Consider the following 14,415-nt stretch of genomic DNA (forward strand, 5'->3'; position numbering starts at 1 on the left):
CCCCTCCCCTTCTTTCAACACCTTTCCATGCAAGCGCAAGAGATTCAACACCTGCCCTCTTACGTCCTCCCTTCTACCTGTCCAAGGCCCCAAACACTTTTTTCATGTGAATCAGCGATTTGCTTGTACTTTCAACTCATTATATGGTGTTCTCTGCTCATGATGTAGTGTCTTCTACATTTGGGAGACCAAGCGCAGAGAGGCTGACTGCTTTATAAACACCAGTTCAGTTTCATTTACCTGCTGCCTTCCAGTTGCCTGTCATTTTAATTCTCCACTTTGCTTCCACTCTGATCTTTCTGTCCTTGGCTTGGTATAGTGTTCCAATGAAGCTCAATGCTAGCTTGAGAAATAGCACCTTATCTTTCAACTGGGCACTTCAGCCTTCTGGACTCAACGCTGAATTCAACAATTTTAGATTATAATCTCTGCCCTCAGACTGCTTCATTTTACTTTGCTGGATTGGTTTGTCCTCTTGGTTCTCTCTTGCTTCCTTTGCTTTCAACAGCAGCTATTCAGGATCTTGCCATTCAACCCTCCTCTAGACACATCTTTTGTTTCTTTGCTTGTCCCATTACCTCTCTATTCGACCTTGCACAATGAAACCTTTTGTCATTTAATCTTTCCTGCCTTCCACCCTATCATAGACCTTCCTTTTTGTTCTTCTTCTCATCTTTCCCGCTTCTCTTGTTCAAAGTCTATTATATCTCTAACTTCCCTAATTCTCTGTTTCTCTCTCCACAGATGCTGCCTTGCCTGTTGAAAATTTCCAGAATTTTCTGCTTTTTATTTTGATAATCTGATATCGCAAGTCCTTCTTCATTTGCAGAACTATCAGCTTTCTGTCATGGGTTTTGTTTGCAATTGGTTTTTACGGAACCAGTTTTCTGTAGTTTATTTTCAAAGACCGAACTTTCCATCTGAAGCGATTGGCCTGCAACTCAAATGTTAGGAATGAGCAAAAGACTTGGATTTTATAGACTTCTTCAAATTGAACTAGGTGACATATCTACATCGTGGAGCTGCTTCCATTGGAAGCAATTCCACAGGTATGGCAGGTAGGGTTCTGCATTTGCACTCTTGTTATTTGTATTCAGAGCCCTAGCAATAAAATGGAACAATAAAAGCAAAACGCTGCAGATGCTGGAGATCTGAAATAAAAAGAGAAGGTGCCGGTAAAACTCAGCAGGTCTGACAGCATCTGTGGAGAGTGAAACAGTTTAACATTTCGAGCCCAATATGACTCTTCTTCGGAACTGAAGAGAGGTAGAAATGTGATGGGTCTTATGTTGTTGAAAAAAGGTGGGAGGGGCAGTTGGAACAAAAAGGAAGGTGAGGGATAGGTTAGAGGGCAGGGAAGGTTAAATATCAAAGATCTCATGGAACAAAAGGCAAAGGCAGTGGTAATGGTAGTAGTAAAGAACAAAGCATTGGTCCAGTGTAGGTGTTAATAGCAGAATAAAGGGCACCTCTGTCTGAAAGCAAAAACATGAAAACAAGATAACTGGCACTTGGGGAAAAAAGTTCAAAATGGAGGACAGAGTTCATGGTTTGAAGTTGTTGAATTCAATGCTGAGTCCAGAAGACTGTAAAGTGCCTCATTGGAAGATGAGGTGCTGTTCCTATAGCTTCCACTGGGCTTCAATGGGACGTTGCATATGAAAATACAAACATATGAATTAGGAGCAGGAGTAGGCCACTCAGCCCCTCAAGCCTGCCCCGCCATTCAATAAGATCATGGCTGATCTGAATGTAACCTCAACCCCACATTCCTGCCTGCACTGATAACCTTTCACTCCCGTGTTAATCAAGGATCCATCTAGCTCTGCCTTAAAGATATTCAAAACTCTGCTTCCACTGCCTTTCGTGGAAGAGAGTTCCAAAGACTCACAGTACTCGGAAAGAAAAAATTCTTCTCATCTGTTTTAAATGAGTGACCACTTATTTTTAAACAGTGACCCCTAGTTCTAGATTCTCCCACAGGAGAAAACATCCTCTCCACATCCGCCCTGTCAAGACCCCTCAGGATCTTAAAGGTTTCAATTAAGTCGCCTCTTACTCTTCTAAATTCCAAGCCTAACCTGTCCAACCTTTCCTCATAAGACAACCTGCCCATTCCCGGTATTAGTCTAGTAAACCTTCTCTGAACTTACATCTTTCCTTAAATAAGGGGACCAGTGCTGTGCACAATATTCCAGATGTGGTCTCACCAACACCCTGTACAACTGAAGCATAACCTCCCTACTTCTGTAATCAATTCCCCTCACAATAAATGATCACATTCTATTGGCTTTTCTAATTACCTGCTGAACCTGCACACTAACCTTTTGTGATTCATGCACTAGGACACCCAGATCCCTCTGAATCCCAGAGCTCTGCAATCTCTCACCATTTAGATAATAAGCTTATTTTTTATTCTTCCTGCCAAAATGAACGATTTCACATTTGCCCACATTATAATCCATTGGTCAGAACTTTACCCACTCACTGAACCTATTTATGTCACTTTGTAGCATCTTACATCCTCTTCACAATTTACTTTCCTACTTATCTTTGTGTCGTCAGCAAATTTAGCCACCATTCCTTCGGTCCTTTCATCCAAGTCATTTATATAAATTGTAAAAAGTTGAGGCCCCAGCACTGATCCCTGTGGCACACCACTTGTCACATCCTGCCAACCAGAAAAAGACCCATTTATGCCAACTCTCTGTTTCCTGTTAGCTAGCCAATCTCCTATCCATGCCAATATGTTACTCCAACACCGTGAGCTTTTATTTTCTGCAATAATCTTTGATGTGGCACTTTATCAAATGCCTTCTGGAAATCTAAGTATAGTACATCCACCGGTTCCCCTTTATCCACAGCACATATGACTCCTTCAAAAGAACTCCAATAAATTGGTTAAACATGATTTCCCTTTTTAACTCTGCCTGATTGACTTCAATTTTTCTAAGTGCCCAGCTATAACATCTTTAATAATATTCTTCAAATATTTTCCCTATGACAGATGTTAGGCTAACTGGCCTGTAGTTTCCTGGGCCAGAATTTTCGGCTCGGTGAGCAGGGGCGGGGTTCACTCAGCGAAGTGTAAAATGATGCGGGGTGACGTCGGGCGTGTGTCCCGACATCCACCGCGCGTCATTTAGATTTTCAGTGCGGCGGGGGTGCAGCCGAGTCGGCTGCTCGCCTGCCAAACTGTCAAAAGGCCAATTAAGGCCATTTAAATATCAATTAAAGTTATTAACTGAGCTGCCGGTCCATCCTTAAGGTTGACGGGCAGGCGAAGAGCCCAGGCGGCCTTTGCATTTTTCATGGAACCTCATCCACGGGCGGAAAACAGGAAAAATTTTTAATTAAAATTCATTGACATGTCCCAGCTCATGTGACACTGTCGCATGAGGGGACATGTCTTAAAATATTTTCTTCTCTTTATTTAAATTTTTAAATCTTAAACTAAACTGGTGCCTCAGGGAGATTTCTGCGCTCTTTCGGGTGCATGCACGAAAGAGCACAGGCCCCAACTCAGGGAACACCCCCCTGCCCGCACAGGGAGCGCGCAGCACTTCCGGGCGCACGTCACTCCGGGCGGGCCTTAATTGGCCTGTCCACGTAAAATGGAGCCATGGACCCGATCCGGGGTACTGATCGGGTTCGCGCCCGCCCCCACACAACACCCCCCGATGGGGGGATAATTCTCCCCCTGCTTTCTGTCTCCCTCCCTTTTTGAATGAAGGAGTTATATTTGCTATTTCTCAATCTAATGGAACCTTCCCCGAATCTAGGGAATTATGGAAAATTAAAACCAGTGCATCAACTATCTCACTAGCCACTTCTTTCAAGACCTTAGGGTGAAGTTCATCTGGACCTGGAGATTTGTCAGCTCGCAGCCCCAACAATTTGCTCAATACCACTTCCCTGGTGATTGTAATTTTCCTGAGTTCCTCCCTCCCTTCCATTTCCTGATTTACAGCTTTTTCCAGGATGTTACTTGTGTTCTCTATAGTGAAGACCGAAGCAAAATACCTGTTTAGTTCATCCACTATCTCTCTACTTTCCATTATCAATTCCCCAAACGCACTCTCGAAAGGACCAACGCTCACTTTATGAACCCTTTCCTTATTTAATTATCTATAACAAATCTTACTATCTGTCTTCATATTTCTAGCTAGCTTTCTCTCTTACTCTAATTTTTCCCATCCTTATTAATCTTTTTGCCATTCTTTGCTGTTATTTATATTTTTTCCAATCTTCTGGCCTGTCCCCCTGTCTTTGTGTAATTATATGCTTTTTCTTTAAGTTTGATACTGTCTTTAACTTTTTTAGTTCACCACGGATGGTGGGCCCTCCCCTTGGAATTTTTCTTTCTCATTGGAATATTCTGTGTATTCTGAAATATTCCTTTAAATGTCTGCCACTGAATCTCTATTGACATATCCCTTAACCTCATTTGCCAGTTCACTTTAGCTAGCTCTGTATTCATGCCCTCAGAATTGCTCTTATTTAAGTTTAAAATGCTAGTCTTGGATGCACTCGTTTCTTCCTCAAAATGAATGAATGAAAGTAAAATGTACCTAATGGTGCCTTCACTAGGAGGTTTTCAATTAATCCTATCTCGTTGCTCAATACCAGGTCTGGTACAGCCTGCTCTCTGGTTGGCTCCAGAATGTGTTGTTCTAAGAAACTATCCCAAAAACGTTCTATGAGCTCATCAATGCAACCTTTGCCCATCTGATTTTTCCAGTCTACATGTAGATTAAAATCCCCCATGATTATTGCTGTACCTTTCTGGCAAGCTCCTATTAGCTCCTTTTATACTCTGTCCTGTGTAGTTACAATTAGGGAACCTGTACACCACTCCCACAAATGACTTCTCGCCTTTATCATTCCTCATCTCACCCAAAAATGCTTCTACATCCTGGTCTCCTGAACCTAGGTCATCCCTCTATACTGTGCTGATACCATCATTAATTAACAGAGCCACCACTCCACCTTTTCCTAATTTCTTATCCTTCCTAAATGTGACATACCCTTCAATATTCAGGTCCCAATCTATGTCATCCTGTAGCCATGTCTCTGTAATGGCTATCATACCATACTTATTTATTTCTATTTGCACTATCACTTCATCTGTTTAGTTTCAAAACCTACATGTGTTTAGATACAGGGCCTTTGGTTTTGTCCTTTCATTATTTTTGTAGTGTCTAGGCTTTCTGCTGATTTACTTTTAGATTTGTACTCTCTGCCCTTCCTGTCACAGTCTATTATTTCCCATATTAATATCTGTATCTCTTGCCTTGTCTCTTCTCTTTGGTTTATCACATCTTCCCAAATTTGATCCCTTGCCCCCACTGTTTGGTTTAAAACCCCCTCTACTTCCCAAGTTCTGTGGCTCACTGGGATACCAGCCCAAGCACAGTTCAAGTATGGACCCTCCCAATGGTACAGATCCCATTTTCCTCAATACTGGTGCCAGTGCCCCACAAACTAGAACCCACTTCTCCCACACCAGCCTTTGAGCCGCGCATTCATTTCTCTAATTTTATTTGTCCTATGCCAATTTGCTCATGACTCAGGTAAAAATCCAGAAATTGTTACCTTTGGGGCTCTGCTTCTTAATTTGGTGCCTAGCCCGTCATACTGACTATGCAGGGCCTCCTTCCTCATCCTGCCTATGTCGTTGGTACCTACATAGACCACGACCCCCGGATCCTCCCCATCCCACTGCAAGTTCCTCTCCCGCCCTGAAAAGATGTCCTGAACCCTGGCACTGAGTAGGCAACAAAGCCATCTGGACTCTTGGTCTTTGCTACAGAGAGCAGTGCCAATCCCCCTTACTATACTGTCCCCTACTACTGTTACATTCCTTTTTGCTCCTCTCACTTGGATGGCTTCCTGTACCACGGTGCCATGGTCAGTTTGGTCATCCATCCTGCAGCCCCCAGTCTCATTCAAACAAGCTGAGAGAACCTCAAACCTGTTGGACAATTGCAGAGGTTCACACTCCTCCCCTCTGGGTCACCTTACCTGCCTCACTCGCAGTCACACCCTCCTGTCCTTGGCCACTGACCAATCAGAAGACCCTATCCTAAGTGTGTGACTGCCTCCTGGTCTAAAGCATCCAGGTAACTTTGCTCCTCCCTGATGTGTCGCAGAGTCTGCAGCTCAGCCTCCAGCTCAATGACTCTGAGCTGAAGTTCCTCAAACCACAAAAACTTACTACTATGTGTTTGCCCTGGATCACAATGTTATCCAGGAGCTCCCACATGCTGCAGCCTTGACAAATCGCCTGCCCTGCCATCCTTAATGTGTTTTAAATAATTACTTTATTATATTAATCACTTATTTATATTGTTTTCTTATACATTTATTAACTTTATCACCAAATTATGTACTATTTTAAACATTAAGGATAGAATAGAACTTACCCACTTACCGGATACTCACCAAACAGCTAGCTTCTTTCCCTGTAGTAGAGCAAGAACCATTTTCTTTGGGGTGAGAAAGATAAAAAAAGGAAACAAACAACTCCTTCTCCCAACTCCCCTCTCACCAAACTCCAAGTCTTCACTCAGTTAGTCAGCTGCACTCCAGTTTGCCAAGGCTGCACTAAAGAACCTGAATTTATAGTAAACTGAACTGGGGCTACAGTAACCAAATTCAACCAGTTAGCTAATTAACTGCTCCTACAGCTGAGAGTGAGTTTACCCTGTCTAAACTGCAAGAAAAGAGGAACTTAGCTTGCTTATACAGTACATTCCAGTTACTGCTAATTACAGAATAGATTAGATTTTTAGAGCAAAATTTAAGAACAAAATTAACACTTAAAACTCCCCTCTCACCAAATCCAGAATTTTACATTCGGCAGGTGCCTGACACGCTGGAACATAAAATGATGTGTGATGATGTTGGGCGTGCGTCCCAACGTCACTGTGCGCCATGGCGATATTTCGTTCAGCGGGCGCGTGCCGGAGTTGGCTGTGTGTCTGTCAATAATTAAAAGCCTATTAAGGCCATTACGGGCCTAATTGACCTGAATTTTATGCAGCCTGTCCAATCTTATGGTTGGCGGGGCAGGCGAAAAGGCCAAGCGGCCTTTACATTTTTTAGAAAACCTCATCCACGAGTGGGATCAGGTTTCCTAAAGCTCACACAAATTAAATAAAAACTTTCTTTTGCTATTGAAAACATGTCCCATCTCATGTGACACAGTTGCACGAAGGGACATGTTTCATTAAATTTTTAACATTGTTTTTAATTTTTTAAAAAAGCGCTTCAATCTCCCCGAGGCAGCTCCGTGCCTCGGAGATTGAAGCGCTCTTTCGCGCGCATGTGCGCTAGACTTGACTCTCCCTCCCCCCTCCCGCCCACACAGGCAGCGCTCAGCGTTACTGCTCACGATCCACGCAGGGCGGGCCTTAATTGGCCCACCTGTGTGAAATCATGGTGCGGAGCCAATCACGAGTGGCGGTCAGCTCCCCGACCTCCTCCGCCCGCTCCCGCCGAGCCCACACGCTGAATGTAAAATTCTGGCCCAAGTCTTCACTTATTTAGTCAGCAACAGGCCAAGGACAGAAATATGAGCATGAGAGCAAGATGGTGAATTGAAATGGCAAGTGACTGGAAGGTCAGGAACATGCTTGTATGCTGAGCAGAGGTGTTCTGCAAAGTGGCCCCCAGTCTGTGCTTGATCATCCCAGCGGAGAGGAGACTGCATTGTGAGCAGCAAATGCATTAGACTAAACTGAAAGACATACAAGTAAATCGTTGCCTCACCTGGTAGGAGTGTTTGGGGCCTTGGACAGTGAGGAGAGAAGAGGTAAAAGATACAGGTGTTACATCTCCTGCGATTGCATGGGAAGGGGATGAGGTGTTGGATGTGATGGAGGAATGGACCAGGGTGTTGTGGAACAAAAGGCCCCTTCAGAATGCTGACAGGGGAGGGGAGGGGAAGTTGCATTTGGTGGCTGCATCATACCAGAGGTGTCTGAAATGGCAGAGGATGATCCTTTAAGTACGGAGACTGGTGGGGTAGAAAGTGAGGACAAGAGGAACCCTGTTATGGTTATGGGTGGGAGGGGAAAGGGTGAGGACAGAAGTGTGGGAAATGGGTTGGACATAGCTGACGGTCCTGTCAATCAGAGTTGGGAGGAATGCTCAGTTCAGGGAAAAGGAAGAGATGTTGGAAGCACCGTTGTGGAAGGTCGCATCATCAGAACAGGTGCCATGGAGACGGAGAAACTGGGAGAATGGAATGGAGACTTACAGGAAGCTGGGTGTGAGGAAGTGTAGGTACCAGAAAAAAGAGTTATAGGAGAGGGTCCTGAGTAGGACTGGAACAAGGAATATTCCACATACCTGACAAAAAGACAGTCATAACTTGGGTCCATGCAAATACCCTTAGCAACACCTTTTATTTGGAGGAAGTGAATGGAGCTGAAGGAGAAGCTGTTCAAAGTGAGGACAAGTTCAGCTTGGCAGAGGAGGGAGGTGGTGGATGGGGACTGTTTGGGCCTTTGTTCAAGGAAGATGAGAAGATGAGGCCAAGTATATTTTTCCCTCTTGTTGGTTCCCTTACCACCTGCCGCAGACCCAGTCTAGCAGCTATGTCCTTTAGGACTCAGCCAGCTCGGTCAGTAGTGTGGTGCTACTGAGCCACTCTTGCTAATGGACTTGAAGTCCCCCACCCAGAATACAATGAAGCTCAAGGTCTCATATGCTTTGCTAATCACTCTCTCAATATGTCCTTTCCCCTTCAAATACCAAAGTACATGAGCCCCCTAGGTCCTTTAGTGTCTGCATACTCCTTAGAACTGTGTCATTTAGTTTATATTGACTCTCTCTATCCTTTTTGCCAAAATACATCACCTCACACTTCTCTGCATTAAATTCCATCCACCACTTGCCTGCCCATTTAGCTGGCTTATTTATGTCCTGTTGCTGTCTATTTTTATCATTCTCACTGTTTGCCATGCCTCCGAGTTTGGTATCATCAGCAAATTTTCAAATTTGACTCTGTATTCCAATATGCAAGTAATTTATATACATCAAACAAGCAGTAGTCCTCGCACTGACTCTTGGGGAACACCAGTATCTACCATCCTGCAGTCTGAAAAACAACCATTTAACATGACTTAAAAACTAAAAGTGCTGGAAATACTCAGCCGGTCTGGCAGCATCTGTGGAGAGAGAAACAGAGCTGATATTTCGAGTCAAATATGACTCTTCTTCAGAACTCATTGACCATAACTTGCTGTTTTCTGTCCTTAAGCCATTTTTTTCCTCCAAGCCGACATTGACCCTCCTATTACATGAGCCTCAATTTTGTTAAACAGCCTATTATGTGGTGCTTCGTTAAATGTTTCTTAAAGTCCATATAGACAAGATCCACTGCATTCCCTTCATCAATCTTCTGTCACTTTATTAAAAAAAATTCAATTAAATTAGTCAAACACGATTTGAATATTTTAATAAGGCTGCATGTTTCAGATTTTATCTTTCCTCAAGCTTTAATGCTGACTGACCTAAAGGAAGGTGCTTGGAAAGGACAAATGCCTTTCCAAGCTGCATGCGGGCCAAGGCCAGCAGCAGTGCTACCCCTGGCCCTCAAGCTAACCTGCTTCCCTCCCCACAATTGGAATCCCCCACCAGCGGTTGGACCCCAACTGTGATGACTGACATCTCCCTCCCTGTGAATACTGACCTCCTCGCGGTCACCAACACCTTAGTGACCATCGATCCCCCCTCCTCTCGTAACCTCGTATCTGCCTCTGACCTCTCGCCAACTGCCCGCAATCACCCATTACCCTCCAGTCCATGTTGTATCCACCCAACGCCCCATGAGCTGTCGTGGCCTCTTCTGCAGCATTCCCTACCTAACAGGGATTCATGCCTATTAATCGGACTGGCTTCTGGGCAAAAAACTACTAGAAAATATGCATGAGCACTGTGGGAGAATGCTTCCAGCCCCACACGGAAATATCACCCCAGTATCGGGCAAGGTGTTGTCCTGGGTCTTTGAAGGTGTGCATATAAGGATAGTGTCTATAAATGCATGTTCCTTCCCAGTATCTGGGAACTCTAAGAGATTGACTTCAGATGGATTATCTGGAGTTTTTGAGGATTTATTTTCTCCTGAATCTTCGGTAAACACAGTCTCCCTTACGTTCTGTAATATTTGATCATTTTTGCAATACCTTACTAACGAGCCAGAATAATTAAAAAAATAGAGTTGGTGTTTTGTGAAACATTTGAGCCAATTTGTCTTTAATATTCCTCATAAAAGGGAAGGCAAAATCAGAATGTCTGACCTGAGATTTCCTTTGCAAAACTACTCACTTTTCCATGGTTTTGCAGCACTACAAGGTGCTGTTCTGGGCCTTAGGAGGTAAGCTTATATGGGTGGTGTTTATAAATGCACGTCAGGAGAGATTGCTCAGGAGGGAAAGGGATTAAGAGATCCATCAGCCTGCAGCCAGACAGAAACTTATTATCGATTGTGTTAAATAAAAGCTGTGAGGCTAGGTAAATATATTTCCCTTATATATCATTATCCCTGCCCCAACTGCCTCATTTAGACCTGCTTTCCCAAAAGCAGCCTTAATAAAAGAACATTTACATCCCACCAACACAGCTAGGTTGCATGCATCCAGGGAAATGAACTTTGAAGTGTGCATTTCCAAAATGTTTTAAATTTTCAGTCTAATATTTTACAAGTGATTCCATTCCTTTTAAAAATTAGCTACAGCTATTGCTTATCACTATGCCTATACATTGTGCCAACTAACTTATTTACTCTATCTCCTATCCTTACACGTCCACTAGGTGCTCCCTGAGTGATAGGTTGGCTGGGAAGGTTTCCCTGAAACCTTTGAGGACTAGGGTGACTCTTATCCCAATGAAGATGCTCTCCCTGAGAGTTCCCATTTACAATCATCTTTTTTAATGTCAGGCCTGAAGCTCTGTCATGTGCTGGCATTGAAGGATCCTTTAACTAACTGCTGCTCTCAAGAAAGGCAATGACATCCGTTACTAGTCCTTTCAGCCCACTTGTGCTAGGCACCGTTTCAGATGTTACTGATTGGCATGAGAACAGCCTGAATAGTTCCAGTTAATGTTGGAAATACTGTGAAAATGAACCTGCCCTTATTTCAATCATCTGTGGTATAGCTGTAGGAGTCACAAAAAGCAGCTAGCCATTTAATCAGTTTGATTTATCTCCCTCCCAGTGGCATTAAGGTAATGACCAGCGCCTTCTGCACTATAAACCTGCCTTGCATAAATAAATGGGAGGTACTGCATGTTCAAATCCCTCCATGCAGGTCTCATCCTTTCTATCTCTGTAGCCTCCTTCAATCCTATAGCCCACAGAGAAATCTGCATCCCTCCAATGTTGGCGTTCTTGTGCATCCTCCCTTCCTTCACCCACCAGTGAAGGTCGCTCCTTCAGCCATCTAGTCCTAAACTTCCCTGCCTCTCCAACTCCCTCTTCCCCTGTGAGGCAATACTTAAAACCTGTCTCTTTGACCAAGTTTTTGATCACCTGTGCTAATGTCTTCTTTGGCTCAGTGTCAGTTTCTGTCTGATTGTATAAGAACATAAGAAATAGGCACAAGAGCGTCCAAACAGTCCATCAAGGCTACTCTGCCATTCAATAAGAGCATGACTGCTCTCCTCCATCAACTTCACTTTACTGCCCTATCCCCATATCCCTATTTCCTTAATGCCCAAAAAATCTATCAATCTCAGCCTTGAATATACTCAATGACTCAGCATCCACAGTCTGTTGTGGTAGAGATTTCCAAAGATTCACTCTCCAACTGAAGATTTTTTTCTCATCTCAGTCTTAATGACCTGGCCTCTTATTGTGAGACTATGCTCCCTAGTTCTAGATTCTTCGGCCAAGGGAAACAAACTCTCAGCATCTACCCTGCCAAGCCATCCAATAATTCTATACGTTTCAATGAGATCAGCTCTCACTCTCCTAAACTCCAGATCATTTGGGAACATCCCATTCAATCTCTCCTCATAGGACAATCTTCTCATCCCAGGAATCAATCTAGTGAACCTTCATCCTATCCCCTCTAAGGCTGGTACATCCTTCCTTAGGTAAGGAGACCAAAGCTGTACACAGTACTCCAGGTGTAGTTTCATGCTCTTATTGAATTCATGTTCAAATCCCTCCATGCAGGGCTGTTTGGATACTCTTGCTCCTATTTCTTATGCTCTTATATAATCAGACCGAATCTGACACTGAGCCAAAGAAAACATTAGCACAGGTGATCAAAAACTTGGTCAAAGAGATAGGTTTTAAGTATTGCCTCACAGGGGAAGAAGGAGTTGGAGAGGCAGGGAGGTTTAGGACTAGATGGCTGAAGGAGCGACCTTCACTGGTGGGTGAAGGAAGGGAGGATGCACAAGAATCCTTAAGTCCTATACAATTGCAACAAGACTTCCTTACTCTTATACTTCAAATCACTTTCAATAAAGGCCAACATACCATTTACCTTCCTAATTGCTTAAGCATGTTAGCTTTCAGTGATTTATGTACAAGAGCACACAGATCCTTCTGAATACAAATATTTAATTGCCTCTCACCATTTAAAAAGATTAAGCCCCTGTGAAGCACCTTGTGACATTTTAGCATGTTAAAGGCACTATACAAATGCAAATTGTTGCCGGAAAAAACAGCAGGTTAGCGGCAGAGTTGCATTAGTGTATGGAAGTCCCATCGCATTACTCCCCCACCAATTGGAGAAAAATTCAAGCTGTTTACTCATCTCTCGCACTCTGCAGCAGCATCTGAATCTTATTTTAGCAATAGTCTGTAAAGCCACCAGTTTATTAAATTCTTTTTGGAATGAACTGCACAAGTTCTATACATTGTTACTAAAGTGAGCATTATTATTTTCCCTTTCATAACAATAGGATAGCAAGCTGGTCAATAACTTCAAAGAGCGTCATTAACACTTAACAATAGTAGAACAGAACTAAATTACAATTTATGCCAAGATATAAAAGCGTTTCTTAATAAAAATGTATTTGCGAGTTTCTCATTTAACTAACAATGAAGAAGGATGGAGCATTTCAATTACACTGGGCCTTCTGTCAAACTCTGAATGGTGCAATAGTCTATTATTCATGCATGTGTCTCCATCACTCGCAACTAATAATAACCTGTGTAAATTTAGAAAACTGTAAGAAGTTCAGTTCATTTGGTGAACAAATAAGCAGCTGAAAATTACAGTATAAATATAAAGCACCCTACAGCTTAACAAGGGCACAAATGCAAGAACAGCCAGGGAAATGTCACCTTCCGCTTTAGACCTGAACTCTCGGTGTCAGCTGAGCTCCACAAGCTTCTTATCATCAGCCGCACACATGCAGCTTTTACTTCAGAACAATGGGCTTCGCATGGGATTGAGCCGGCAATGTCACTGGCACTGACACTTATGGGACAGTTGAAATGTCAGTTGCTCAGTGAGCTGGTGTGTTAGATGGAGATGGTGGCAATCGAGTCAATTATGTTGCAATGGCAACCGCACCTGGGAAAGAAAATGCTGATCTCATCCCTGCCTTATAAAGGACATTCAATTTCACAGGTCAGCACCACCTTTTCATATCTTCAAGCACCTTTGGCCATGCTTATACACACTTATTGTAAAGTTAAAGGTGGAAACTATAAATGTCCATCTGGCATTCAGATCAGTGAATTTTTATTTTCAGGGCCACATTCTCCTATTGATTGTGATTGTCCTTCACTATCTTGATGGCAGCACTGTTTTAACCTTTAATCTCTTTGTCTTTGGAGATCTTGCTTATCAATGGAAAGGGGTCTTAGCAGGATCCAGTCTGAAGCTGAAAAATCTCATGCAGACTGTTAAAATTGTAGATACCTCCTGCGCTCTTTTCTCTTGTTTGCACTCCCTTAAAAAGGAAAGATATATTTCAGCAGGTAAATGTGCCACATTGTTTCTATGAAGCCACACACATGAGTTAGCTTCCAGGCCTGATCCCTGACCTCTGTTAGCTGATCTCCTTTGTAGCAACAGAAGCTGCACGCTATCTTCGACTTGTGGGTGGAGATCTTAACTCATTCAAAATATATCCACTTGTACAGAGTTAAAATCAGGCCCGTGACCCCTGGCTAGAGATGAAAATCACTGAGACTTCCCTCACTGCTGTTAACCATTCAATGACTGCTGCTGTCCACTGTGTATGTGTGGATACCAGAATGGGTCAGGATAAGGCTAAACTGTGTTGGCAGCCCATCAGAAACATCCATTGAAGAGTTTGCTGACACACCATCTATCCATATTCACATATTGCAAACCGGCACTGAGGTATGGAAGACTCCTTGCTACAGGGCCATGCTTCAGCTTGAATCACTGCCCTGAGGAGGGGTAAGAGGGAAACGGT

The 14,415-nt window shown here is 43.3% G+C and overlaps 1 long non-coding RNA gene across 1 annotated transcript in view; it reads right to left on the reverse strand.

Annotated features, from left to right (window-relative positions):
• The window catches only part of LOC144680284 (uncharacterized), a 47,160-nt gene that overhangs the window by 835 nt on the left and 31,910 nt on the right, over nt 1–14,415 (reverse strand). The window lies entirely within an intron of this gene.

This window comes from Cetorhinus maximus, chromosome 5 (genome assembly GCF_964194155.1).
Source record: "Cetorhinus maximus chromosome 5, sCetMax3.hap1.1, whole genome shotgun sequence".
Taxonomy (NCBI): Eukaryota; Metazoa; Chordata; class Chondrichthyes; order Lamniformes; family Cetorhinidae; genus Cetorhinus; species Cetorhinus maximus.